Here is a 14,182-nt window from a genome sequence, read left to right as displayed (position 1 = left end):
CCTAGGACAAATGATGAGCAATGATGCATTTATTATTTTTTTTCCCCTTATGCCTTTTATTTTATTTTATTTTATTTTATTTTCCCACTGTACAGCAAGGGGGTCAGGTTATCCTTACATGTATACATTGCAATTACATTTTTTCCCCCACCCTTTCTTCTGTTGCAACATGAGTATCTAGACAAAGTTCTCAATGCTATTCAGCAGGATCTCCTTGTAAATCTATTCTAAGTTGTGTCTGATAAGCCCAAGCTCCCGATCCCTCCCACTCCCTCCCCCTCCCATCAGGCAGCCACAAGTCTCTTCTCCAAGTCCATGATTTTCTTTTCTGAGGAGATGTTCATTTGTGCTGGATATTAGATTCCAGTTATAAGTGATATCATATGGTATTTGTCTTTGTCTTTCTGGTTCATTTCACTCAGTATGAGGTTCTCTAGCTCCATCCATGTTGCTGCAAATGGCATGATGTCATTCTTTTTGATGGCTGAGTAGTATTCCATTGTGTATATATACCACCTCTTCTGAATCCAATCCTCTGTCGATGGACATTTGGGTTGTTTCCATGTCCTGGCTATTGTGAATAGTGCTGCAATGAACATGCGGGTGCACGTGTCTCTTTTAAGTAGAGTTTTGTCCGGATAGATGCCCAAGAGTGGGATTGCAGGGTCATATGGAAGTTCTATGTATAGATTTCTAAGGTATCTCCAAACTGTTCTCCATAGTGGCTGTACCAGTTTACATTCCCACCAACAGTGCAGGAGGGTTCCCAATGATGCATTTAGACCAGTGAGGTTCTCTGTCTTGGAAATTTGAATCTTGGGTGTTGACTATTTTTTTTTTTTTGTCTTGTTGCCTTTTCCAGGGCCGCTCCCACGGCAAATGGAGGTTTCCAGGCTACGGATCTAATCGGAGCTGTAGCCACCAGCCTACGCTAGAGTCACAGCAACATGGGATCCAAGCCATGTCTGTGACCTACACCACAGCTCACAGCAATGCTGGATCCTTAACCCACTGAGCAAGGCCAGGGATTGAACCCGCAGTCTCATGGGTCCTAGTTGGATTCATTAACCACTGAGCCACGATGGGAGCTCCCAACTCTTCTAAGAGAGGTGTCTTGAAAGGACTTCCTATTGGATCATGTTCCTTGAAACCTGGTCTAGTAGAGCTATCTGGATTTCTCTTCTTCCCAAGGCTTGGTCATTCAGCTTTTCCCCGGATTCTGTGAACTTCCAATTAACTAATTCAGTGAATTTGTAGGGCATGCTGCCTGAGGGCATGACTGATTCTTCAACCTAAAGGACTGTGCTGACCTAACCGATGAGGTGCTTCTGTCCAAATACTCAGCGATTCCCTATGATATGGCATGTTAAGTGTACATTCCTCACCACAAAGTTTCAGGCCTCCCAAAATATAATAATGACCCACCTTTCAAGTTTTATTTCCTACTATGTTTCCTATTCACATTCTGCTCTCTTGTCAATAAATGACCTGATATTAGCCATCTGGGGTAAATTGTTTTTTTTTTTTTCTTTTTTTTTAGGGCCACACCCATGGCATATGGAAATTCCCAGGCTTGGGTCTAATCGGAGCTCCAGCTGCAGGCCTACGCCACAGCCACAGCAACATAGGATCCAAGCTGGGACTGTGACCTACATCACAGCTCATGGCAACGCCATGTCCTCAGCCCACTGAGTGGGGCCAGGGATCAAACCTGGATCCTCGTGGATACTAGTTGGGTTTGTAACCAACAAAGGGACTCTAGGGTAAACTGTTATAATAAAGATTGACAGTGAATGACACCCCCGAGTAGCTATGCCTTTGCGGAGTCCTTCCTGGGGATTCTGGGCCTTGGCCCAGTGACTTGCCTTGGTCAATGGGATGTTAGTAAACCTGTAGATCAAAGAGGCTTATAGAGCCCTTGTGCATGGGGTTTTGCCCTCTTAGAACACTGCTGCCACCCGGTGATGAAATCGGGGCGAGCTTTTTTGAGAGTGAAAGAACATGTGGTCCCAGCCCCCAGCCTTCCTCCTGCCGAGGGCCCCATGAGGGAGCAACCCACAGAACCAAATTGTGAGACTTGAGAAAGGATGGTTGTTTTAAACTCCTAAATGTTAGGCAGTTTGTTACCTAGTAGTAGATCACTAAGACAAAAACTGTTCCCATCTTCTTAATCAGAGCTATATGATTAGATGCACGATTTATCTTCCAAATATCACCCTTCTATGGTCCATAAAAGTCCCTGCCTGTTCCTCCAGCTTCTGTCTGCCATCTGGTCGCAAAATCAAGGCTATGTATGGGTAGAATTTGTCTTTTTGTGTCCAGTTTATTTCACTCAGCGTAATGCCCTCAAGATCAACCTGTGTCAGGGCATGTGTCAGAATATCTCTTTTTAAAGGTTGAACCATATTCCACTGCAAGGTATACCACATTTTGCTTATCTATTCATCTGCTGATGGATATCTGGGCTGCTTTCTATGGTTTAACTATTGTGAATAATGTTGCTACCAAAATGGATGTATGAATACCTATTTGAGATCAGGCTTTCAGTTCTTTTGAGTACATGCTCAGAAGTGGAATTTATGTATTATATGTTAGTTCTATTCTTAATTTTTTGAGGAATCACCATGCTGTTTTCTACAGCAGCTGTAGCATTTTACATTCCCACCAACAGTATGCAGTCTGGAATCATAGCTCCCCATGGTTCTCTCTGACCCTTTCAGAGCAGAGGCATTTCCTGTCTGCTTCCTTCGGCCCTTCCAGGGCTCCACCAGCTTTGCTCTGGCTCTTGGTTTAGCAGCCAGAAGAAGATCCTTAGCCCCTCACCCCTGAGTCCTCCCTGGGCTTCTGGGCTTCTGGTAGATTCCATATTCCCTCTATAAGAAAGTCATGGAGTGCCTCTTCTCCTGAGGGCCACCTCCAGCCTTGTCCCATCCCCCTCTGAGTCTCTGCCTTCTTCTCCCACTGCTGGTCTCTCTGTTACATTCACCAGTGCCTCCCTCAGGGAAGCGGGCATCTTAACTTGTTCTGAGCCCCGCTTCAGATGGTTCCAGTGACCACCTGGTAGCTCAGTGCCCATCTTGAGCTACTTGGCAGATATTGCCCCTCTTTTCCAGCCAGGAGGAGCATTCTAGCCCATCCAGTTTCCAACCTCTGGGCTCTCCTTGGCCCCTCCCAGCACACCCCTTTTCAGGGCTGAAGAAAATCTCCCACTCTTAGTTTATTTGCAGAATGGAGATTTCTGTGAAGTCATATGCCAAAGGAATGAACTCCTTTCTGTAGAGTCCCTGAGAGTCACTCCAGTATCTCAGGAACTCATTCTCGAGGTGTTGACAATGGCAAAATGATTTAAATGCCCATTAAGCACAACATTGAGGTAATTCCTACCAAGGGCAGGGGGGAGGGGAGAGGGAAGGAGTTATTTTTCCACAGTTTCTATATAATATTTGCCTTTAACAATGTAGTTTTAACATCCCGACCTGTACAATCATAGGAATACACCTTTGAAATTGAAACAAGAATTTTAAATGTCTTTATTTGCGCTTCACATCCTTCCCAAAATAACTTGAGATGGAATATCATAAATATTCCCAATTACCTTAATAGTTGGAAGTTATAACATTTATGAAGAACTAGGAATTTAAAGTGAGCTAAATATCTGAGTGAAATTAACTCAGAGAAGGGGCTCCAAGTATTCAAATATTGATTTTCACTGCAAGGAAATACTGTTCCTTGCCTTACAAAATTAATTAAGCTCTGTGTTAATTAATCACTACGCCTCTATAATGAGAGGCTGCCAATCACCCTGTCAGATTGTTTACAGATGAAATCCTAGCCGAAAATTCATCTAGTTAATCATCGAAGTTAAATTTAACCCGTATCTCAGGACCTCACACATAATTCTAGATCCCAGCAGTGATCCTGGCTTTCCAATCTCTCATGCATCTCTTTGCTTCTCCAAGAAAATAGTAGGTTCCAGATCTCCTGGAGCCTCAGACCCAGAGCTGAAATGTATCTGAACCTTCCAAGGCTATGAAAGTAAGATAAATATATAGAAAGTCTGGGCATGTTTCTCTTCCATCTCGTAGAGTAAGTTTGAGCAATAATTTCTTTGTGATTTAGGGGAGTTCCCATTGTGGTGCGGTGGAAATGAATCTGACTGGTATCCATGAGGACGTGGGTTTGATCCCTGGCCTTACTCAGTGGGTCGGGGATCCAGCATTGCCATGAGCTGTGGTGTAGCTTGCACATACCGCTCGGCTCCTGTGTTACTGTGGCTGTGGCGTAGGCCTACAGCTGTAGTTCCACTTCAACCCCTAGCCTTTAGCATTCCAAGGGTTCATCCCTAAAAATAAGGGGAAAAAAATTCTTTGCAACTTTTAACTCTAAAATGACTAAACTCTTTGACAACTTTGCAACTAAAAGTGTTCCAAATATAGGATCAATATGCCACCAACGTGTGCAAGAATATGAAAAAATAGTTTCAATTCTAGCAACCTGTTTATATTTTACCCAGGAACTTAAAATTTTGGCCTCTCACCTTTTGGTGATTTTTCTTTTTCACTTGTGTTACTTATAAGGGGCCAATTTCCTTGAAAATGAAAGCTATAGAATTCAAGCTTTCCCAGGGAACTGTTAGTATCTCTGGCACTTACGATTTTCTGTTGTTGTTGTTTCTTTTCCTTTCTTTCCTTCCTTCCTTTTTAATTCAATTTTATTTTTATTGAGGTGTAGTTGACTTACAGTGTTGTGTCAATTTTTGCTGTACAGCATAGTGACCTAGTCATGCATATATATATGTACATTCTTTTTCTCATACTCTTTTCCATCATGTTCTATCCCAAGAGATTGAAGAGAGTTCCCATCTAGATTAAAAACAAGATTAAACAAGGGCTCAGTGGGACCTCTTGAAATGAGACTTTGTGGGATGGAAAAATCTGTCCAAACTAAAGATACAATGGACTTACGCCAATGTTCCAGCCACTTAGCTTTACATTGGATGGAGAACAAGTTTCCCTTAAGCCCTAGTGGTTCATTTGTTCGTTTGCTTATTTTTTCTTTATGTAGCCACACCTGTAGCATATGGAAGTTCCCAAGCAAGGGCCCAAACTGGAGCTGCAGCTGCTGGCCTACACCACAGCCACAGCAATGCAGGATCCAAGCCACATCCATCATCTACACTGCAGCTTATAGCAATGTTGCATCCTTAAATCACTGAGCAAGGCCAGGGATCAAACCCAAATCCTCATGGAGACTATGCTAGGTTCTTAACCTGCTGAGCCACAACAGGAACTCTGTGAGTTTTTTTGACATTGGGATTTTCATTCATACGGTTTCCCTCAAGCAAGAGCACAGAAGTGAGGGGGGAAAGGGCAAGGCTAGGGATTTGGAGAAAGGAAAACTCACAGGGTACAACTGGTCTGCGAACCAGCTCAAGACTGTGGTCAGATAAGAGTGAAGTGATTGGACCAGGTGATCACTCCAAGGTTGGGGCATGTCTTCAAATTCAGGGTCAGGCAGTAGTTCCAAGCAGCACTCTTCAAAAAGGCAGCCGCAAGCAATGTGTGGTCATTGAGCATCTGTGATATGACTGGTTTTAACTGAGATGCCATGTAACCATAAAACATACACCAGACTTCAAAGACTTCGTATGTTAGTGATTTTGTGTTCTGTTTAAAAAATTTGGCTCTGCCAAAGTTATAAAGATATTCTCCCATGTTAACTTCTAGATTTTGGTCACATTGTCATTTAAATTTAAATCTGTAATCCACCTGGAATTAATTTTATGCATACAGTGTGAGGTAGAACACAAGATTCATCATTGATTATTGCTATTGGAAAACATCTTTTCAAATTTTTTTCATTTCAAAAATTATGTGCTATATCTCTGGACTGTCTATTGTGTCATTTTCTATCTTGGGGTCACTTGCAAACCTAATTACTATAGCTTTTTACCCAGTGTTTATATCTGATTATGTAAATTTTCCAACTCATTTCATTTTTGTTCAAGTTTGTCTTGACTATTTTTGGATTTTTACATTCCTGCATACATTTATAAGTAACTTGTCAACTTAATATGTGCTACATATATACCATGGACAACTTCTCATTGATAAAAAGAATGCAATAATGCCATTTGCAGCAACACGAATGGACCTAGCGATTATCATACAGGCAGTGAAAGGCAAATATCATATGATATCTTATATGTGAAATCTAAAAAAAGGATACAGATGAACTCATTTGCAGAACTGAAAAAGACTTATAGACTTTGAAAATAAGTTTATGGGAGTTCCCAATGTGGCTCAGGGGAAACGAATCTATCACCTATGAGGACATAAATTCAATCCCTGGCCTCACTCAGTGGATTAAGGATCCAGCGTTGCCATGAGCTGTGGTGTAGGTCACAGATGCAGCTTGGATCTGGCGTTGCTGTAGCTGTGGTGTAGGCCATCGGCTACAGCTCTGATTCGACCCCTGGTCTGGGAACCTTCATATGCTGCGGGTGTGTGTGGCCCTAAACACACACACACACACACACACACACACAAAGAAAACAAAAATAAACTTATGGTTATTAAAGGGAAAAGTTGGGGAGAGGGATGCAGTGGGTTTGGGACTTGCACCTGCACACTGTAGCATATGGAATGACTGGTCAACAGGGACCTGCTATATTGCACAGGAAACTTTATCCAATATTCTGTGATAATCTATATGGGAAAATAATTTGAAAAAGAATGGATGTATGTATAGATATAACTGAATCATTTTGTTACACAGCAGAAATTATCACAACATTGTAAATCAACTACACTTCAATAAAACTTAAAAAGTAATTTTGGAGTTCCTGTCGTGGCTCAGTGGGTAACGAATCCAACTAGGAACCATGAGATTTTGGGTTTGATCCCTGGCCTCGCCCAGTGGGTTAAGGATCCAGCACTTCTGTGAACTGTGGTATAGGTCACAGATGCGGTTCAGATCCCACGTTGCTGTGGCTCTGGTGTAGGCCAGCAGCTATAGATCTGATTGGACCCCTAGCCTGGGGACCTCCATATGCTGCAGGAGCGGCCCTAGAAAAGACAAAAAAAAAGTAATTTTAAAATATCATTTTGATTATAATTTCATTAAAACTGCAGAGATCAACATGAGAACAATTAACATCTTGCTAGTACATCTTCCACTTTATTAATTGGGCTCCCAAACTATGAACATATTATAGCCCTCCTTTTCCTGCAAACCTTTTTCATTTGGGCTCAGTCTCTTTGTAGTTTTCCGGGCACAGGTCTTGCATTTTTGTTTTGTTTGTTGTATGTTCACTGGTGCTATTGTAAATAGTATCTTTCTGAAAATCATCATTTTTCTAGTGTTTGTTGTTTTTACATAGAAATAAAATTGATTGGTTTTTGTTCATGTATTAACCATGTATCTAGCACCATTGATGAATTCACTTAATTCTAATAGTTTATCTATAGATTCTTGTGGACATTCCGCACATACAATTCCATTATCTATATAGAAGGACATAACTTTTCCTTTTCAATCTTTATAATTTGTTCCTTTTTTTTTTTTGCCTTATTTCTCTGGCTAGTGTCTCCAATATGACATTGCTAAAAACTGTGATGAAAGCATCCTTGTCTCATTTCTCATCTCAGATCAGATGCTTTTAATTTTTCACCATTAAGTATGACATTTTTTATAAATTGTCTGGATATTCTTTGACCAAATTAAGGAAAGAGTTTTGTTTGTTTTTTAATCATGAACAGGTGTTGAATTTTAACAAATTATTTGTCTCCATTTTTAAAATTATCAGATATTTTTCTTCTTCAGTTTCTTAACGTGGAGATTTATGTAGATTGATTTTAAGAGTTAAACCAATCTTGCAAGTCCAGAATAAGCCCAACTTGCATTTTTTATACTTTGTACCTCCCTGGGTTCAGTTTGATATTTGAGAACTTTGTTTACATGATAATGAAAGTCTTTGGCTTGTCATTTTCCTTTCTTACCATGGTCTTGTTATAGTGTCCAATGGTCTCACTGTGATGCTAGGTCATTTCTTAGCAATACGAAGGCCAGTTAATAGCACCATGCTATCTCTTGGGTGACAGAACCTGCATTTCTCTTTCTTAGTCCCCACTTTCAGCCAAAGGTAAATAACTTTAGGCCACAGGGCAATAATCTAGGATATGCACCTCTTTACCATTGCCATAATTTTGCTGGCCAGGAGCTTGTCCAGAATATGTTGCCTGTAGTTGGTGGTGGTTGGGGGGGATGTCAGTGTTCCTTGCTCTTTTTATTGTAAAGTAAGTTATTCAAACCTCTGATGTCACGATAGCTGTGTGTTTAGAAATCTAGAAAAGATACACCAGCAAACTGGAGCCCAGATGATTACCAAAAACAAACTGGCCATCTGTTTTTGTATTAGACGCTGAAGCTGGAGCCCAGATAATCATCCCAGCATATGAAAATATTTCCTGAATTTCAGCTGGTCTTTTCTAGAGACTTGGGTGTTTTCCTGGCCTTATAATACAGAGGAAAGTGACACTGATTACTCCAGCTGACTGCTAAGGCAGAGTGAGCCAAATGCACCACAGAAAGATTATAGAAATCAGAACCTGTTAAGCCCCAAAGAATACACCCAACTATGCGCTTTGAAATGGTATTTTTGAGAGAAAATGAAAAAACACCTAAGTGATGTTGCTAAGAGAACAGCAGTCATTTTAAGTAGTGACGTCTAGGGCTGACCTTAAGCTGGTCCACATCAGTTCATCAGTACCAGTTCATGGTGCCTGGCAGCTTTTCTGCTGGTTGGTGCCACTGCTCCACCAGTAGGCACATAGAATATCAAGGTTGGTTATGTCATAGGTTCTGTATCCTTTATAGGAAAGGAGTCTTAGAAAAAGATCTACCTGTTTTGACAGACATGTATATACAAGTAGTTGCTCACATATTGTTCATAAATATTTACTAAATGTTTTACTAATGAATTCCAAACAACCAGAGTTTCATTTCCTCCAGTGACTTTTTCTTTCTTCTCTTAACAGACATGAGCAAGAAAAATACATTACCTGGACCTTTTGTTTGTTACACATAATGTGTTTCCATCTCTTGTTTTATCTCCCAACAGTCACCCACAGTTTAGCTGGACTGGTCTACTGGGTGGCTCCCAGATCTGCCTGAACTCTACTTGCTTTTGTGTCTCTGCCTATGTCTGATCTCAAAAGACTCCTCTGCTCTCCCAGTAGAACATGGTACTTAGGCTCAGGATCCAGCTCCAATGCCACTTCCTCTTGAGGGTTTCCCTTGGGGGGGGTAACTCAAATCTGTTTTTTCTCTTTGTCTTAGAGTACTTATTAGCTCTCCTGCTACTCAGTGATAATTTGTTTGGGACTATTTTAATTTATTTTGTAATTGTATTTATAGTTAGTTACCATATACATGTGTGACTTATACATGTAAAGTGCAAATTCATTGAAAGTTAAAATTATACAAATTGACTGCAACACTCACCACAGCAGCTTGCACAGAGTAGAGGGATTGTAGTCCCAAGCTGGTGAGAGACATCTAAACACTCATTTTCCCTTGCTTAGAGTCCAGTTTGCAAGACTCAGGAGGCCCAGAGAGTTCAATTTTGTCAAGATCAAATGCCTTAGTTTCCACATTTGCATTCGCTTCTCCATCCAACAGGTCCCAAAAAGCCCAGGAAGACTGTAGGTAGGAGGGTGGATGAGGACCTTAGAAAATCTGCCCTCAGGAGTTCCCGTCATGGCTCAGTGGTTAACGAATCTGACTAGGAACCATGAGGTTGCAGGTTCGATCCTTGGCCTTGCTCAGTGGGTTAAGGATCAGCATTGCCGTGAGCTGTGGTGTAGGTTACAGACGTGGCTTGGATCCTGCGTTGCTGTGGCTCTGGCTCCGATTAGACCCATAGCCTGGGAACGTCCATATGCCGTGGGAGTGGCCCTAGAAATGGCAAAAAGACAAAAAAAAAACCCAAGAGAATCTGCCCTCATTAGGCCCTCCTTAGAGTTTGACTTATAAAATGATTTAGATGCACAGTTGTAGTAGATAGAATCACAACTTCAATGTCCACATCCTCAGTAGGTTAAGGATCCCTAATTGTCACTGCTGTGGCTGTGGTATGGGTTCCATCCCTGCCCTGGGAACTTCTGCATGCCATGGGTGTGGCCAAAAATAATAATAATAATAAATGTCCATGTCCTAATCTCCAGCACTTGTAAATATGTTGTCTTATGTGGCACAATGGATTTTGCAGTTGTGATTAAAGATTTTATAATGGGGAGATTATCCTGAACTATTCAGCTGGGCTGAATGTAATCACAAGGGTCCTTATAAGTGAAAGATGGAGACTCAGACTGAGAGAAAGAGATGGGGCTGGTTTTGAAGATTGAGAAAGGGGCCACAAGCCAAGAATTGCAGGCAGGCTCTAGAAAAGGATGGAAAAAGCAAAGGAACAGATTGTCCTCAAGAGCTTCTGGAAAGGAACACAGTCCTGGTGGTATATTGATGTTAGCCCAGGGAATCCCATGTCAGACTTCTAATGTAGAGACCCATAAGGTAATAAGTATATATTTTTTAAGCAATCAAGTTTGTGGGAATTTGTTACAGTAGCCAAAGAAACAAATACAATAACAAATGCAATGTATCAAGCATCATGGGAAGACCTAGGTGGGATGCCCAGTGTATGCAGGGGAGGCAGGGAATGTTTCCCTATATGTACCTAATAAAGTGAGAAGGAATTTTCAAGGCAAAAAGGAGGGGAAAGGGCATTGTAGTCTGTAAGGTGAGGATGTGCTTGGAGGAAACAAGAGCAAAAAGGAACAAGGTGAGAAAGAGTGAGTTTTGGATGCTACAAGCCATCTGACTTTGCAAGCAAGCAACAGGACAAGAGATAAAGCAGGAAGGGTGTTCGGTGTGGTGGGGTGGGGAGCGAGAGGGGAGATGGGGTTGTGGAGAGGACTTCTCTGCCTTGGGGAGGGGCATAGTTTGCTAAAAGGAGGGCATAAGGAGGCAATAAAGTATTTTAATGAATGGAGGTGAGTGTGTTTATGTGTGTGTATTGGGGGCTTGGAATGACATGGTAAGATTTGCAGTGAAAATGTATATAATATATAATATGTATTTTTATATTATATAGAATATAATATATGCTATATAATATGATGTGCTATATAATAATTATATAGCATATTGTTTATATAATATAGCATATAAATACAGCATATCATAGGGAGTTCCCATTGTGGCTCAGGGGGTTACGAACACAACTAGTATCCATGAGGATGTGGGTTTGATCCCTGCTCTCGCTCAGTGGGTTAAGAATCCTTCATTGCTATGGCTGTGGGATAGGGTGGTGGCTACAGCTCTGATTCAACTCCTCACCTGGGAACTTCCATATACCATGCATGTGGCCCTAAAAAAAAGAAAAAAAAACCCAAAAAAAACCCATAATATGAATGCTTTTTTAAAAATATTGATTTCCTTATAAAACAGATTTGGAGCTAATTTGCTTGGAAGGGGTGTGGAAGCCAGATTATCTTCTGCTCAGCTTTCTCCCTCAGGGCACCCTCATCGCCCCTAAGGATTCACTGACCATAGTCAGTAAAGTCCCACTTATGGCCCCCAATCATGCCACAGATATTGTGCAACTACCACGTGTCTGGAAATGCTCTAGCCCATGGAGGTAGAAAAAAAAATGTTTAAAGATTTTAATTTTTTTTATTATAGCTGATTTATAATGTTCTATCAGAAAATTTTTTAAAAGACAAAATTCCCTCCCTCTCTCTAATTAAAGTGCAGGTGGTAGTTAGTGCTATGGAGAAAAACAAATCGGGAAAGAAATTTAGAAATTTGGAGTTGGAGGAATGAAGTCCAAATAGGTTAGAGCAGATAAAATTTTATCTTCAGATGCCTTGATCTTATCAATTAGGAAGTCGTCAGCTGAGTATGCTGGAGAGTTGTTGCTTGAAATCTGGGAAGAGGGGAGGAAACTTGAAAGAGTCCTGTAGGGGAATAGGAGAGAAAGAGGTGCAGGGCATGTCATATGATCACTAGGTGGCATTAAGGCCCATTGAAGTTAGTGGTAATAAATTTAAAGTGAATTGTCACCTGACACCCCCAACCCACAAAAAAAAGAAAGAAAGAAAGAAAACGAAAAATGGATAATCTTAGGTAAAGTGTGAAGAAAAGCACCTGACACGCCCCCCCCCCACCTAAAAAAGAGAAAAAGAAAAATGGATAATTTTCGGTAAAGTGTGAAGAAAAGCAGCTTTAGAATATTTGGCTATTTAAAGTAATTTGTACAAAAACAGATTCAGGGACGTAGAGAACAGACTTGTGGTTGCCAGGGATTGGGTGTGTGTGTGTGTGTATGGGATGGACTGGGAGTTTGATTAGTAGATGCAAACTATTACATTTAGAATGAATAAGCAATGAGGTCCTACTGTACAGCAAAGAAACTATATCCAATCTCTTGGAATAGAACGTGATGGAAAATAGTTTGAGAAAAAGAATGTATATGTATGTATGACTGGGTCATACAGCAGAAATTGACACAGCACTGTAAATAAACTATACTCTAATAAAAATAAAATAAAATTATTTGCACCCGTTCTGTCATAAAAATAGCAACCAAATGCTATAGCTGTAAAAGAAATCCATAAACATTGTCCCCTCCTTCCTCAGTTTCCAACCTCTAAGACGCACCACTGGCGATTTATTTTTATGAGTGGTTTATAGATTCACCAGAGCTGTATGGTGTAGGTTGCCAATACTTTATAATCTCACATTCTTGTCAGTGGGTGGTTGCCTGTTTCCCTTCACACAAGATTTACTGAAATTACCTAGGGAATTGTACATTTGCAGAACCATGAAATACAGTCAGTATTTTCATACTGATTAGAATCGTTACTTTCAGTTAATACCTCCCTTCTCTTTCCAGAAAAGTACACAAAAATCTCACCTTCTCCAAGCTTGTCGATTTCTTCTGGGATGTACTGACACTTAAATACAAAAATTTCCTCCTTACCTATCATTTTTAGTAACTTTGTCAAAAATACATGAAAGAGGAGTTCCTATTGTGGCTCAGTGGGTTAAGAACCTGACTAGTATCTATAAGGATGTGGATTTGATCCCTGGCCTTGCTCAGCGAGTTAAAGATCCTCCGGTGTTGCTGTGAGCTGTGCTGTAGGTCATAGAGGAGCTTTGGATCCCACCCTGTGTTGCTGTGGCTGTGGATGTGGCTGTGGCTGTGGCTGTGGTCAGCAGGTGCAGCTCTGATTTGACCCCTCAAATTTGACTCCCCAAGCCTGGAAACTTCCATATGCTACAGGTGCATCCCTAAAAAGCAAACAAACAAACAACCCCCCCCCCCCAAAAAAAAAAACCCCAAAGAACAAAAAACACATGAAAGAGAAAATCACTTAGCTCTGTGGTGCCAGATGGTGTGGTGCTTACTATACCATCCATCCATCCTCTGCTTATCTGGCAAAATTTGAACTAATGGAGTAGATTTCCCTTTCCATGAAGAATTCAGGACAGGAAGAGAGGTGAGAGGGTTTCAGAAAACAGGGCAGCATCAAATGCTGAGCCAGACAAGAGCTCTGAGGAGGAAATGTGCTGTTTATGGAACCAACCTGCACACGCAAACATGAGTCAGCCAAAGCAACAGAAGGAAGGCTCCTCAACAGCTGGATTTCTTCAATGTTTAAGCTAGTAATAAACAGCCATGACTGTCTTTGGAACATGGTTTATCTCCAAATATACACGTATCTATTTCATAGAGCCACAAGGATTAGTTAACCAAAACTTACCTAAGAACTATCAACTTTCACTTCTCTGATTGGGTCCTGATCCACAAGTTGATCTACTGGGGTGTGTGTTGGGGGGGGATTCTTTTTACTTCCTATTCCTAGAGTGGGAATCAGTAATTGTGGGGTTTCCAGGAAGACTCCGAATAATCTTCAGATTTGGAAGACTTTGGTTGAAGTTTTCCAAATCTGTTAAATGTGAGAGGGGCAGAGCAAATAATTAATGAATTTCCTTTTCTCACCTGCTCTATAAGAACTTTCAAAAGGGCACAGGAGCCAATCTGAAAGATTTCCCCATCGTCAAATCTGGAAAACTTTGAGCAGCAAATTAAGTAATGTAGTGTTGAATTACAGCTCAA

The sequence above is a fragment of the Phacochoerus africanus genome, chromosome 2 (genome assembly GCF_016906955.1).
Source record: "Phacochoerus africanus isolate WHEZ1 chromosome 2, ROS_Pafr_v1, whole genome shotgun sequence".
Taxonomy (NCBI): Eukaryota; Metazoa; Chordata; class Mammalia; order Artiodactyla; family Suidae; genus Phacochoerus; species Phacochoerus africanus.
This window is presented reverse-complemented; position numbering follows the sequence as displayed.